General features: G+C 45.9%; 1 protein-coding gene across 1 annotated transcript in view; it reads left to right on the top strand.

Annotated features, from left to right (window-relative positions):
- GBA2 (glucosylceramidase beta 2) overlaps nucleotides 1-15,954 on the top strand; it is a 164,556-nt gene that overhangs the window by 21,780 nt on the left and 126,822 nt on the right. The window lies entirely within an intron of this gene.

Below are 15,954 nucleotides of genomic sequence, written 5' to 3'. Positions count from 1 at the left end.
CACCATGAGGACCAAGGAGCTCTCCAAACAAGTCAGGGACAAAGTTGTTGAGAAGTACAATTCTGGGTTGGGCTATAAAAGTATATCCAAATCTCTGATGATTCCCCAGAGCACCATCAAATCCATCATCATCAAATGGAAAAAACATGGTACCACAACAAACCTGCCAAGAGAGGGCCGCCCACCAAAACTCACAGACCGGGCAAGGAGGGCATTAATCAGAGAGGCAGCACAGAGACCAAAGGTAACCCTGAAGGAGCTGCAGAGTTCCACCGCAGAGACTGGTGTATCTGTGCCTGTGACCACAATAAGCCGTACACTCCATAGAGCTGGGCATTATGGAAGAGTGGCCAGAAAAAAGCCATTACTTAGTGATAAAAATAAGAAGACACGATTTGAGTTTGCCAGAAGGCATGTGGGCGACTCCCCAAATGTATGGAGGAAGGTGCTCTGGTCAGATGAGACTAAAATTGAACTTTTCGGGCACCAAGGAAAACGATATATCTGGCGCAAACCCAACACATCCCATCACCCCAAGAACACCATCCCCACAGTGAAACATGGTGGTGGCAGCATCATGCTGTGGGGAGGTTCACCTTCCAGCAGGACAATGACCTCAAGCCTGCTGCTAAAGCAACGCTCGAGTGGTTTAAGAGGAAACATGTACATGTGTTGGAATGGCCTACTCACAGCCCAGATCTCAATCTAATTGAGAATCTGTGGTCAGACTTGAAGATTGCTGTTCACAAGCGGAAACCATCCAACATGAAAGAGCTGGAGCAGTTTTGCCTTGAGGAATGGGGAAAAATCCCAGGGGCAAGATGTGGCAAGCTCATAGAGACTTATCCAAAGCGACTTGCAGCTGTAATTGCCGCAAAAGGTGGCTCGACAAAGTACTGACTATAGGGGTGTGAATAGTTATGCACGCTGAAGTTTTCTGTTATGTTGTCCTAAATGTTATTTGATTCACAATATAAAAAAAACACAACGTCACAGCTGTAGGCATGTTGTGTGAATGAAGTGATGCACACCTTCACACAATCCAGCTTAATTCCAGGTTGTGAGGAAACAAAACATGAAAAATGCAAAGGGGGGGGGGGTGAATACTTTTGCAAGGCTATATATATATATATATATATATATATATCAATTGTATTTCTTAATGAAAAGAAAAAAAGCACTCTCCAGATTTTCAGCAACATTAATCAGCTTTTAATACCAATGTAATTTGCCAGCCAACGTTTCGGTCCAACATGGACCTTTGTCAAGGCATTGAATTTCTAGACATCATAGTAACTGCAAGGGAGTACATATAAACAACGTCAGCATGCATTATTCCATTATATGGCTAAACACTGCTCTCATGATCCATTTATAAACACAGAGATTATGGCATTTATACACATGTATGATTGAAGGGCCTGTTAGACTTTGCATGCTGACGTTGTCTGGTTAAATTCGGCAATATATGCAGTGAATGTAATTGAGCGACATTCATGTCAATTGGACAAGTTTAATTGGTTGGCATATGGTATATACCTTTACACCCTAGGGGGTAATCACAGGATATAATGTGACCAAGCCTCTAAAGGTGAAACGTACGTCATTAAAGGCTATTCCCACTGAGGACTAGAAGGACCCAAGCAATTCTGATTGCCAATGTACCGGAGGTTACAAAGTCGGCAGAAGCTGCAGGCTCCCGCCAGCATACAGCGCCAGATCCGCAAGTAATCCTTTATGGGCACCAGACCGGTACAGAACCTAATCTTTTCTATACCTCACTACCCACTCCTCAGATGCTTTCTCATCAGTGCCAGCATGATTCCCTGTAATGCAATAGTAACAGGGCTTATTTTGTGATCCACTACAGAAAGCAGAGGCGCCCTTGTTCCTTCTATCATCAGTCATTCTCTGCAATGCTAATGATGTGACAGCAGTCTCCCCCCCTACAGCTGTGCGCTGGGTACTTACTATATACTTATATACTATATACTTACTCTTTTCCCCCCTGATAAGCAGAGGCGCCCCTTGTTCCTTCTATCACAGTGCGGCTGCGGGGAGCACTCATCAGTCATTCTCTGCAATGCTAATGATGTGACAGCAGTCTCCCCCCCTACAGCTGTGCGCTGGGTACTTACTATATACTTATATACTATATACTTACTCTTTTCCCCCCTGATAAGCAGAGGCGCCCCTTGTTCCTTCTATCACAGTGCGGCTGCGGGGAGCACTCATCAGTCATTCTCTGCAATGCTAATGATGTGACAGCGACCACTGGTATAAATGTTCTGCCTTGCTAAGGAAAACGCTGCACAACTAAAGATTACTGCGTCTCAGATGATTAGTGCTACTCTAATATAAGAGAACTAACTGGGCTTTTCTCACTGGACCTGATCACAGCATCTGAGTATAGTCCGGTGCCGTCCGGTGTCGCTCTGGTACAAAATAGATCTGTGACTGAAAACACTTTAGTACAATTCCACTACATTTTGGTAGCATAGATTTCTAAAACTAAAATTTTTTATTGATTATAGAAATATTTCATTGTTGCAACATCAGATATTAATAATCTTTTTGTAGATGAAAGAAATTTGGTAACTGTATAGGGTAAATTTACTAAGATTCCAGTTTGGTCGAGATGACAATCTCGGGTGAGTTTAGGCATGTTTTTCATCTCGCAAATTTACTAAAACTCAGGTGAATTTGGGAGAGAGTTCTCATTTCTTACTGAATAAACTCACCATCGGCCAGAACTCACCATCGGCCAGAACTCACCATCGGCCAGAACGCGCCATCGGCCAGAACTCTGAATTACTTTTCATGAAATAGATGCAACTCGGCATTTACCAAGAATCGAGATTGCAATCTCTGGTGAGATTGTAGCAAACTCGCTGTGACATTGAGGTTTAAAACACTCACCCTCCCGTGCTGCGAGTTTGCCAGAAACATACACAGATCAGTGGGATCTGTGTATGTATCTGCCTTCAATCACTATTGTAATTGTTAATGTAAATATAAATGCCGTAGGGTCCCCCCCCCCTTCTTGGGGGGGGGGGTCTCCACCTCCCCTGAGATTCCCTGGCTTGGGCTGACCGGCTTGGGGTGTGAATGCTTTGGCCGTGGAGACACGGTGATAGGGTCTCCTGGCTGTGGCATTACACCCTAGTTGGTTTGGGTCCAGTGTTGTTTTTAAATATAGACGGACCTCTATGCAATTTCCCCCCCCCTATGTTTAAAATCAGGACTGGCCCTGCAGCCAGGTAGGTTAGGCACTTACCGGAGGGTTAGGGTCAGGCACCAGGAGGGAGGGTTAGGGTCAGGCACCAGGAGGGAGGGTTAGGGTCAGGCACCAGGAGGGAGGGTTAGGGTCAGGCACCAGGAGGGAGGGTTAGGGTCAGGCACAAGGAAGGAGGGAGGGTTAGGGTCAGGCACCATTTTTGTGTTGACCTTTTGTACCTGTCGACGACCTATTGCCTTTCTACCAGTTGGTGTCTACCAGTGCGCTAGTTATAGCAGTGTAGTCGCTGTCACCACGAGGCTCGCACACGGCAGGAGTAGAGCAGAATCTTACTGGATGAGCAGTGGCTATTGGGGTCTACAGAGATGGGGAACCTCAGGCCCGGGGGCCGTATAATGCCCTCGGAATCATTTGTAATCACAAAAACACCTCGGCGCCTATTAGGATCTCTTGATGAGAATTGCTCAGAGGATGTAGCAGCTGATTTGCAGGTTTATTCCTGTCTCCAATACAAAAAGAGCTAAAACAGAGAGATACTGCAAAGGCGCTTAAACCATTATGAACTCCGTATCAATCTGTAATTCCAATAAAATACACTTATTAAATACAAGAAATATAGCATAGAAACAAACTTATTGACTAAATGACTAACACATAACATCCAGTATATCAATCATGTAAGAGCATAAGAACTTGTATCCAATAAGTAGCATTTAGTGTATAGAAAATTCAATGTTGCTAAAGGAAAAAGTGTGGTATACAGTCTCCAATATGAAACTAAGTGGCAAGTAACTTGTATCCAAATGTTGTAATATGGAGATCTTCTATAGATGTGTAAAGAATGCGGTAATTATCCTTTAGAGGTGAATGGAATACATTGAAAGCAGCACCTGGGAGAAATCCTTGTTACTCACGGCAGCAGCACAATCTTCAGTCTGTAAATCTGCTGGGTATTCCAGCGTCCGTGGGAAGTACGGTAACGGACAGTCGTTCCTGAATAGCCACCGGTCGGGCCACGCCGGGCCTCCGTGTGCAGGCTGTAACCACTTCCTCCAGCAGACAGTCTGACTGTGGATAGGTTTGCAGTACGTGCTCCAACGTGGAAGACACCTGAGCAATAATGCAATAGCCCAGGAATCGCTAACCTTATCGCACACAGGACCTCATTCAGAGCCGCTCGCAAAATGCTAGCCCTCGCTCTGAATGAGGGCGGCCACTTCTCTGTAAAGCTCCGGCCTCCTGGCCACTCGCTAAGCTGTGGGTGACCACCCACAGCTTTAGCGAGCTGCCAGGTTGATGGTCGCGATGGTCAAGACCATCGCGACCATCGGGGCTTGCGACGAGACCTTTGTGGTAGGGTCTCGTCTGCCGCAAGCCCCAGTGAGCTTTTGGCTCTAATAGAGCCAGAAGCTCACCACTGACGTCACGAATGATGTCAGCGGGGACGCCCCCAAACGGCATGCGTTCATTCGGGAACACCTCCTTTTGGCCAGCCACCCCGCCTACAAAATGGTCATGACAGCCGCCTCTTTTGTAGTGAGCCCCGGAGCGAGAGAATTTCTCTCTCGCTCCGGGGCTTGCGCACGCGCAGTGCGACCGCTGCGCGTGCGCAGGGCCTCAACATGGACCCGCTTGCGAGCGGGTCTGAATGAGGCCCAGAGTGAGTACTCGAGCAGCGTATGGCATCGCAGCAGCTAATTTATGCATTCCTCTGTAATGGCGTTCAAACACATTGGCGCGCCTGTGTTTCGCCGACCATCCCACGTCACCACCCCCAAACAGTCACTTACCCGTCAATCACTCTGCGATGGATCTGCGTGGTCACTGCGATCACAGTCCCGATTGCAGAGGAGTGTTCGTGTACTCGCACTGCTATGCATGCTCAGAACGCGACAATCGCTCGATTGCGTGCATAATCGCAGCTGTGATCCTTTGCTGAATGGGGCCCAATATGTCCTTAGTTCCAAAGGTTAGTTCTCTAGAATAAGATAAAAAACTGTTTCCCCAAAGGTCCTGGAACCAAATACTGTAATAATGTTACACAGAGACTCACTGGAGCCCCCTGCTGGGCATTTCATAGATAGGATTAGGCACAGAAACAGACAAATCTCAGGTGCACAACTCCAAATTATTAATAATATATATAAATGCAATATAATTTTGCAATCAATAGAGGTTTTTAGCATAATCATGGCCAAGGTTATGGGCCTACCCACCATATCCAGGTAACCTCTTTCGGGTAGGTCCCTAACATACTAAGGGTCAAATCTAGAGCGCAGGACCCCCCAAAACCGGCCCAGCTAAGCCGCCCCAGGGCACCACCATAGTAAGAAAAGTGCAGTGTAAAGAGATAGTTAGGAGCAGCTGCTGCTGCATATAAAGAATGAAAATAAAAAAGTGAGGTACATATATTATAAACTCACACAGTGAAGGGTTAAAATGTGTTATAAAGGAAAATGTGTTATAATGCAGTGCCCTGAGACAGATCAACCAACGCAATCCAGGGGGACCCACGCCCCAAAAATGAACCAAAGTTGCACTACAGTATATAACTTGTAGGACTTACCTAGAATTGTGCCTAATACAGTGTGCATATACATTACCATACTCCATGCTTTTACACCAATAAGGAAGGGTGCTAGCCCAGAATGAGGGCAATAAAGCACATTAAATGGAGTATATGGGAAAGATTTCAGGATTAGCTCTGATCCCAGCATATAACATATGGCTTTCTAATGGCAAAGTACATAAAGTTGCTGTTCCTCGGTGGGTGCGTAGCACCAGGGCGTAATCCCCTTTGGTGCTGCTGGAACGGCAGCTATTCCAGTGCAAAATGATGACATATATGATATAACAGGATTGCACTGGATCGCCTGGCAGGTACTGACCCGCTGTAATAATGATTATGACTGACTAATAAATGACAGAGGGAGTGTCTGACCCTGCCCTGTGTGTTATGCATGGTATGTATCAATTTATTGTTTCATACAATTAGTGCCAATTTTTCTTGAATGTTAGTGTTCCTATTTTTAATTCCTTAAGCCGGCCATACACGGTGCGATATTGCCGCCGATCCGACGGAGTGACACGATATAGCTGCTATATTGTACCGTGTATGGGCATTATATCGTCCTGTGTGCGCTCCTGTGGGGTCGTACATCGCATCCCCAGATCTTACGGCAAATTCTCTCGATCAGGGGAAGTGATGTACGACCCCATGTTGCGCTATGTGGGTGAGGGAGGGGGGTCCGCCATATTGGGCGGTCGGCTACCACTTTGCTCCGTGTGTGGGGACGGCCCGATATGTCGGGCATCGGGTCGGCCGTCGTCATACAGTACATGGTGCATATCACACCGTGTATGCCCCGCTTTAGCCTGGCATAGTGCCTATAATCCTTCCCTGGTCAGCCGGCTGGTATACGGTCAGGTTTGTATTCTTACTACCGGAAGAGCAGGCTGTGGGGTATTTCCTATGGCGCAGAGACATAAGGACGAGGGGCAGCTGTGTTGCGCACTACAGTGTGCCATAATGTACATATATTTGGGTTGCTCACTGCACTGTGCCAGATTGTGTGCTATATTATCCTTGCAGCTATGTCTAGCAGAGGAAAGAATAACAAGCAGCTGCTGCTCCCGCTCTGGTGTCTTGTAAAGGTGCGTACACGCTACACCATATGCTCCATGAACGATATCGTCTAGTGTGTCCCCGGCAGGGTGCGCTCAATGTCGTTCATGAAATTAAGCACAGCCGCTGAACGATATCATTAACGATAACGTTCAGTGACGTCCTCTCTCCCCCATTTCCCAACATGCAGCCAGCTGGCGATCTCATCTGATTGGGCTGCATGTTTGCCAGATGAACGATAAAGACGAACGACCTGTGGGAACACGCATCGTCGTTATCATTCATCGTATTGGTGTAAAAAATGGACGATATAGTGAACGACTGAATAATAACAATATCGTTATCGATCAGTCGTCCACTTTATCGCCCAGTGTGTACGCGCCTTTAGTCCTGCTCAGCTTCAGAGAACCTCATTCAGGATGGTCTTCGTGCATCTTGTTATACTGCCCTGGGCCCATCAGCGTCGGTGTCCTCTCCTCAGGACCCACCCTGGGCTACTTTTTCTCAGGTGCTGGCAAAAATTGCGGACCACCTAGCGGTCCCTGTTGAATCCCCCCTATGGGATGGCCACAGCAGGTACTCCCTTAGTGTTCACTCTAGGTCCGGCAGCAGGCAGGGTACCGGGCCTAGAGCTAGGGCCCTTCTGCTTGCGCCCAAAAAGGTGCGTGGCCAAAAGGGGGCGTGTCTTTATGGCGCGTCCCCTTTTCGTCACTCCTGGGGGCGTGCCCGGCACTTACAGACATGCCGGGCAGCCCCCAAGCCCTGCAGTCACAGTGCATCGATGCCGGGTGGTGACCACTGCGCTGCCGTTTTGACCACCTGCGGGACAGTGTGACCCGCGGGTGGAGACAGAACCCGCAGGCTGTCTCAGCGGTGCGCTGCGCTGGAGGACAGAGTGCTTTCTGCCCTTCAGAAATTGGGCAGGGTGCAGCGCCCTGCTGAAACAGCCTAGCGGGAACGCTACTCCCTGCACATCCTTTGCATCCCCCATAGGTAGACTTTCTATGGCAGTACAGAGTTTGGCAGATACCTCTATAGCCTTTCATCAAATGCTGCAAAAGGAGAGACCCTTACCCAGTAACCTACTAAGCGTGCTGTGTTATCTGCCCAGTCCTCCCAGCTATCAGAGTCTGATGTATCTTCTGGGGAGGCAGAAGACACAGACCTCTCTCACTCTGACTCCCCCTCGGGAGATGAGGAACCCCCCCTTACCTAGTAACCCTACTAAGCGTGCTGTGTTATCTTCCCAGTCCCCCCAGCTATCAGAGTCTGATGTATCTTCTGGGGAGGCAGAAGACACAGACCTCTCTCACTCTGACTCCCCCTCAGGATACGAGGAACCCCCCCCCCCTTACCTAGTATCCCTACTAAGCGTAATGTGTTATCTTCCCAGTCCTCCCAGCTATCAGAGTCTGATGTATCATCTGGGGAGGCAGAAGACACAGACCTCTCTCACTCGGGATACGAGGAACCCCCCTCTAAGTTGAATATACCTGCACTTGTGAGAGCTGTAAAATATATTCTCCAAATAGAAGAAGCAAAACCCGCTCCTAAGGCAAAAGAACCGCTCTATAAGTGACAAAAGGTAGATTTACCAGAGTTTCCTCACTCGGACCAGCTATCTGATCATATGAGTGACGCATGGAATATGCCCAGTAAAAGGTTTCAGCTGCCTAAACGCTTGATTTCTTTTTACCCGCTTCCAGCGACTGGTAGCACTAATGGGAAGTTTCTCCAGCAGTGGATTCCCACGTAACACGTCTGGTTAAGAACACTACCTTACCTATCCATACTGCAACCTCCTTAAAGGAGACTGCGGATAGAACGATGGAAGCTTGCCTGAAGTCTATATACTCTTCCAGGATCTATTACTCGTCCTGCCAGGGCTGCGGCCTGGGTGGCAAAAGCCATTGAGAGTTGGGCGGAGGCTCGAGAAGATACCTTTCCCTCTGATGCTTCCAGGGAACAGCTGCCCTACATATCTCACATTAGAGATGCAGCCTCCTATTTGGGTGAAGAAGCTATGGATACTGGTCTCCTAGCCCGCCGTATTGCTTGGCTTTGCTCATGGAAGGCAGATTCGGAATCTAAAAAGGTTTTGGAGTCTCTCCCTTATTCTGGGGAGATTCTATTTGGCCCAGAATTGGACACGATTGTGACTACCTTGACAACTTCCAAGATGACTATCTTTCCCTCTGCATCTACTACGAAGCCTTGGATGTCATCTTTTCAGTCCTATCTTCCCCAAGGAAAATCTAAAGGTCAGTCCTTTCCACAGCAGCCGGCATCCACTAAGGCCTCCAAGCCTAGAAGCAAACAGGCCTGGGCTACTAGACATCTACCTACCAAATATGAGGACAAGCCTACAGCCTGATGGGGTAGGCCTCTCACTGGGGGCTCCCAGAGTGGGAGGCCAACTTCTTCAGGTCGCCCAGTCCTGGTGTCAGACCACCTCAGACGCCTGGGTAAAAGAAGTGGTCTCCCACGGATACACCCTCTCATTTCTGAGATGGCCTCCCCCAGCCGTTCTTTTGCACAGGATCTCCATCAGATCCAAGCAAAGCCCTGCTCCTCCAGAAGGCCATTCAGTCCTTACTGCTCTCGGAGGTAATAATTCCGGTCCTCTCATCACAGCGAGGGAAGGGCTATTATTCTACCCTTTTTTTGGTTCAGAAGCCCACCGGATCTCATCGGCCTATCCTCATCTTCAAGTCTCTGAACAAGTTTATCAGGGTTCCCAGGTTTCATATGGAAACCGTTCGCTCTATTGTCCTGGCTATGGAGCCCGGGGACTCTGTGGTGTCTCTGGACATTCAGGACGCTTACCTTCATGTACCTATAGCGCCTTCTTATCAGCAGTATCTCCGGTTTGCTATCCTACAGCAACATTACCAATTTCAAGCACTGCCTTTGGTGATTTTTACAGCTCCTTGGGTCTTTACCAGGATCATGGCAGTTATGGGGGCCTATCTTCGTCGTCAAGGGATCAGACTGCTCCCATACTTGGACGATCTCTTGCTTTTCTCAAGCTCCCCAGAAATTCTTCACCGCCGTCTACAAGTAACAATGGCCTTTCTACAAACGCACAGTTGGCTGATCAACTGGAAAAAGTCTTCCCTGACCTCTTCTCAAAGAATAGTACATCTGGGAGCACTCCTGGACTCTCAGGTTCAGAGAATCTTCCTGAAAGCAGATAAAATCTCTGCACTACAGTACCGAGTGCACAGGTTACTCCCCAATTGCCGAGTGTCAATTCACTCTGCAATGCAGACCTTGGGATCCATGGTGTCCACCTTCGACATGGTAGAGTTCGCTCAGTTCCACTCCAGGTCCCTACAACACCTGATCCTCTCCAGGTGGAATGGGCTGCCCCATCTGCTCAGAACACAGACGATGGGCCTCTGTCCGGAGGTTCGCTTATCCCTATCCTGGTGGCTACAGATAGAAATAAACAAGGGTCGCCCCTTTTGGATCCCGGACTGGGCACTCCTCACAACGGATGCAATTCTCTGTGGTGGGGCGCAGTGACCGGCCAGCACTACTTCCAAAGACGCTGGACTCCAGCCAAGCCGATATTACCAATCGATGTCCTGGAACGCCTAGCCATTTACAAAGCCCTCACTCTGGCTCAGGATATTCTTCAAGGCAGGCCAGTACAGGTACAGTCCGACAACGCCACGGCAGTGGCCTACCTCAATCACCAAGAGGACACTCGAAGTCGGTTAGCAATGGCAGCATTCTCACATGGGCCGAACGCCATCTCCCAACCATCTCTGCGGTGTTCATCCGGGGATTCTCAATTGGGAGGCGGATTTTGTGCATGCAGGGGAGTGGTCTCTTAATCCAGAAGTCTTTCAGCTCCGGGTGGACAAATGAGGTCTACCAGATGTGGACCTCATGGCCTCTCGCCACGACCACAAGCTTCCAGTATACAGGGTCAGGACGAGGGACCCCGATGCAACCTTCTTGTACGCATTATCTGTGAGGTGGACCTTCCATTTTGGCTTACCTCTTTCCTCCAGTCTTCCTTCTACCTCGGGTTCTTCGGAAGTTCAATCAAGAGGGGGGCACGGTCCTGTTGGCCGCTTTGGCCCAGACACCATTGGTACTCCGATCTTCAAAGTATCTCCATAGACGTTCCTCTCTAACTTCCTTTTATGACCAGACCTGTTGTCTAAGGGTCCCTGTCTACATCCGGACCTGGCCCGTCTGTCTTTAACGGCTTGGCTCTTGAGGCATCCCTCCTAAGGTCTTTCTATCTCTGTGGTCCAGACCATGCTCAGAGTGCGTAAACCGGCCTATTCCAGGATTTATCACCGGGCGTGGCATACATATTTTCCAGTGGTGTGCTACTGGAAACTATGACCCTCAGGTTATTTTTAGGGTTTCTAGAATCCTTGCCTTTTTTCAAGCTGTATTGGATCTCTGACTCCGCCTAGCCTCTCTGAAAGTGCACGTCTCTGCTCTGTCCATCTTGTTCCAGCACAGAATTGCTCCTCTACCAGATGTTCAAACATTCCATCAAGGTGTTCTATGTATACAACCTCCCTTTGTCCCTCCTGTGGCTCCGTGGGATTCGTCAGTGGTGCTCAAAGCACTTCTGGAACCTCCATTTGAACCCCTGGATTCAGTATATCTCAAATAGCTCTCTGCGAAGACTGTTTCTTCTGGCTATAGCATCTTCCTGTAGGGTATCTGATTTAGGGGCTCTCTCCTGTCGCTTCCCATTTCTAACCTTTCATCTGAACATGGATGTTCTTCGAACGCGCCCTGGCTTCCTTCCAAAGGTATTCTCTCATTTCCACCTTAATGAGGAAAGTGTGATTCCTGCCTTTCAATCACCAGACCTCTTGGCAGGGAAGGCCTTTTTGGATGTGGTCCGTTCTCTGAAGATCTTCGTCTACTGTACTAGTTCCATCAGGAAATCAGACTCTCTCTTTGTCCTATATGGATTCCACAAGAAGGGATGGTCAGCTAACAAACAGACTCTGGCCATATGGCTTCGTATGACTATCTCACAGACTTACACACAGACTGGCCTTGCTGTGATGGCTACAGTATCTGCTCATTCTACTCACTCTGTGGGCAGCCCACCGTGGCTTGTCTGCCTAACAAGTATGCAAGGTGGCCACGTGATCTTCTGTCCACACCTTCGTTAGGTTCTATGCCTTTGATACATTTGTCTCTCAGGATGCTTTCCTTCAGGCTCTGGGTTCTCTCAGCTCAGGAGCATCCCTGTCCTTGAACAACTGCTTTGGGACATCCCCATTGTCTCCCTGTGGAGCCATATGGACCCTGAAGAAAAAAGGAGAGTTATGGTAAAACGTACCCTTGTTAACTCTTTCTTCGAAGTCCATAGGGTCCACAGGGTACCCGCCCTGACACACCTGGCTTCTATGGGTTTCTTCTCTTGGTCACTTGTTTCCTTCTCTGTGTGAGAGTGATTCCTCAGTGTACCTGTCTTCCTTCTCTCCTATCCTGCTCCTGCCTTGGGCTTGTTAACAAAACTGAAGTGCCCTCAGGCTGTGGGCGGGGTATAGGGGGAAGGACCGGAGCATCCTGGGATAGGAAAAGCTTTGCTGTTGGTGTCTGGCCCGACAGGTCCCACCTACACCCCAGTGTCTCCCTGTGGACCCTATGGACTTAAAAGAAAGAGAGATAACAAGGTAAATTTTACCATGAAGCATGAAGCAGGAGGTGATCCTCCATTACAGAATGGGGATCCGGAGAGGTCAGGTAACGCACTCCAGGCTGCGGTCACATCTCATGCGTTAGTGCCAGGGAAGTGGGTAAATAAATATGCCAAAAATTAGAATTTCCTGTGTTTGTGTGTGTGCAGTAAAATAAGAATAAGGTAATACAAATATTATGACCACTGCCCCATTCAAACTACCATAGGGAACATTTAGGGGTAGAATTACTAAGGAGTAGTTTGTCAGAGGCGCTGATCATCGGCCAGTCATTCCCATTGCTGTTTTACCACGCCGATAGTCAGCTGCTCCCTAGTCATCAAAAGATTAGAGGTGGTCATATTACTATAAGCCAAGACGTTCTATATATCACATAATGCATTCAGGAGATATAAGTGTATACAGTGTACGCAGCAGACACTGTATATACACATCATAGTACACACTTTATATACACATCATGGTACACACTGTATATACACATCATAGTACACACTTTATATACACATCATAGTACACACTGTATATACACACTGTATATACGCAGCAGACACTGTATATACACATCATAGTACACACTGTATATACACATCATAGTACACACTTTATATACACATCATAGTACACACTGTATATACACACTGTATATACGCAGCAGACACTGTATATACACATCATAGTACACACTGTATACACACACAATGTATATACGCAGCAGACACTGTATACACACATCATAGTACACACTGTATACACACATCATAGTACACACTGTATACACATCATAGTACACACTGTATATACACATCATAGTACACACTGTATACACACATCATAGTACACACTGTATACACATCATAGTACACACTGTATATACACATCATAGTACACACTGTATATACACATCATAGTTCACACTGTATACACACATCATAGTACCTGTGTACCATAGTACACACGCAGCAGACACTGTATATACACATCATAGTACACACTGTATATACATATCATAGTACACACTGTATACACACACAATGTATATACGCAGCAGACACTGTATATACACATCATAGTACACACTGTATATACACATCATAGTACACACTGTATATACGCAGCAGACACTGTATATACACATCATAGTACACACTGTATATACACATCATAGTACACACTGTATATACACATCATAGTACACACTGTATACACACACAATGTATATACGCAGCAGACACTGTATATACACATAGTACACAATGTATATACACTTCATAGTACACACTGTATACACACACAATGTATATACACATCATAGTACACACTGTATATACACATCATAGTACACACTGTATATACACATCATAGTACACACTGTATATACACATCATAGTACACACTGTATATACACATCATAGTACACACTGTATGCACACATCATAGTACACACTGTATGCACACATCATAGTACACACTGTATATACACATCATAGTACACACACTGTATACACACATCATAGTACACACACTGTATACACACATCATAGTACACACTGTATACACACATCATAGTACACACTGTATATACACATCATAGCACACACTGTATGTACACATCATAGTACACACTGTATACACACAGCATAGTACACACTTTATATACACAGCATAGTACACACACTGTATATACACATCATAGTACACACACTGTATATACACATCATAGTACACACACTGTATATACACATCATAGTACACACACTGTATATACACATCATAGTACACACACTGTATATACACATCATAGTACACACACTGTATATACACATCATAGTACACACACTGTATATACACATCATAGTACACACACTGTATATACACATCATAGTACACACTGTATATACACATCATAGTACCTGTGTACCATAGTACACACGCAGCAGACACTGTATATACACCATAGTACACACTGTATATACATATCATAGTACACACTGTATACACACACAATGTATATACGCAGCAGACACTGTATATACACATCATAGTACACACTGTATATACACATCATAGTACACACTGTATATACACATCATAGTACACACTGTATATACACATCATAGTACACACTGTATATACACTTCATAGTACACACTGTATACACACACAATGTATATACGCAGCAGACACTGTATAATACACATCATAGTACACACTGTATATACACATCATAGTACACACTGTATACACACATCATAGTACACACGCAGCAGACACTGTATATACACATCATAGTACACACTGTATATACACATCATAGTACACACTGTATATACACATCATAGTACACACGCAGCAGACACTGTATATACACATCATAGTACACACTGTATATACACATCATAGTACACACTGTATATACACATCATAGTACACACACTGTATATACGCATCATAGTACACACACTGTATATACACATCATAGTACACACACTGTATATACACATCATAGTACACACTGTATATACACATCATAGTACACACTGTATATACACATCATAGTACACACACTGTATATACACATCATAGTACACACTGTATATACACATCATAGTACACACTGTATATACACATCATAGTACACACACTGTATATACACATCATAGTACACACACTGTATATACACATCATAGTACACACACTGTATATACACATCATAGTACACACTGTATACACACATCATAGTACACACTGTATATACACATCATAGTACACACTGTATACACACACAATGTATATACGCAGCAGACACTGTATATACACATCATAGTACACACTGTATACACACATCATAGTACACACGCAGCAGACACTGTATATACACATCATAGTACACACTGTATATACACATCATAGTACACACGCAGCAGACACTGTATATACACATCATAGTACACACTGTATATACACATCATAGTACACACACTGTATATACGCATCATAGTACACACACTGTATATACACATCATAGTACACACACTGTATATACACATCATAGTACACACTGTATATACACATCATAGTACACACACTGTATATACACATCATAGTACACACTGTATATACACATCATAGTACACACTGTATATACACATCATAGTACACACACTGTATATACACATCATAGTACACACACTGTATATACACATCATAGTACACACACTGTATATACACATCATAGTACACACACTGTATACACACATCATAGTACACACACTGTATACACACATCATAGTACACACTGTATACACACATCATAGTACACACTGTATATACACATCATAGCACACACTGTATGTACACATCATAGTACACACTGTATACACACAGCATAGTACACACTG

Source organism: Taudactylus pleione, unplaced genomic scaffold (assembly GCF_031769625.1).
Source record: "Taudactylus pleione unplaced genomic scaffold, aTauple2 ptg001693l, whole genome shotgun sequence".
NCBI lineage: Eukaryota > Metazoa > Chordata > Amphibia > Anura > Myobatrachidae > Taudactylus > Taudactylus pleione.
The sequence above is the reverse complement of the archived record's forward strand: the minus strand, read 5'-3'. Positions and strand labels throughout refer to the sequence as shown.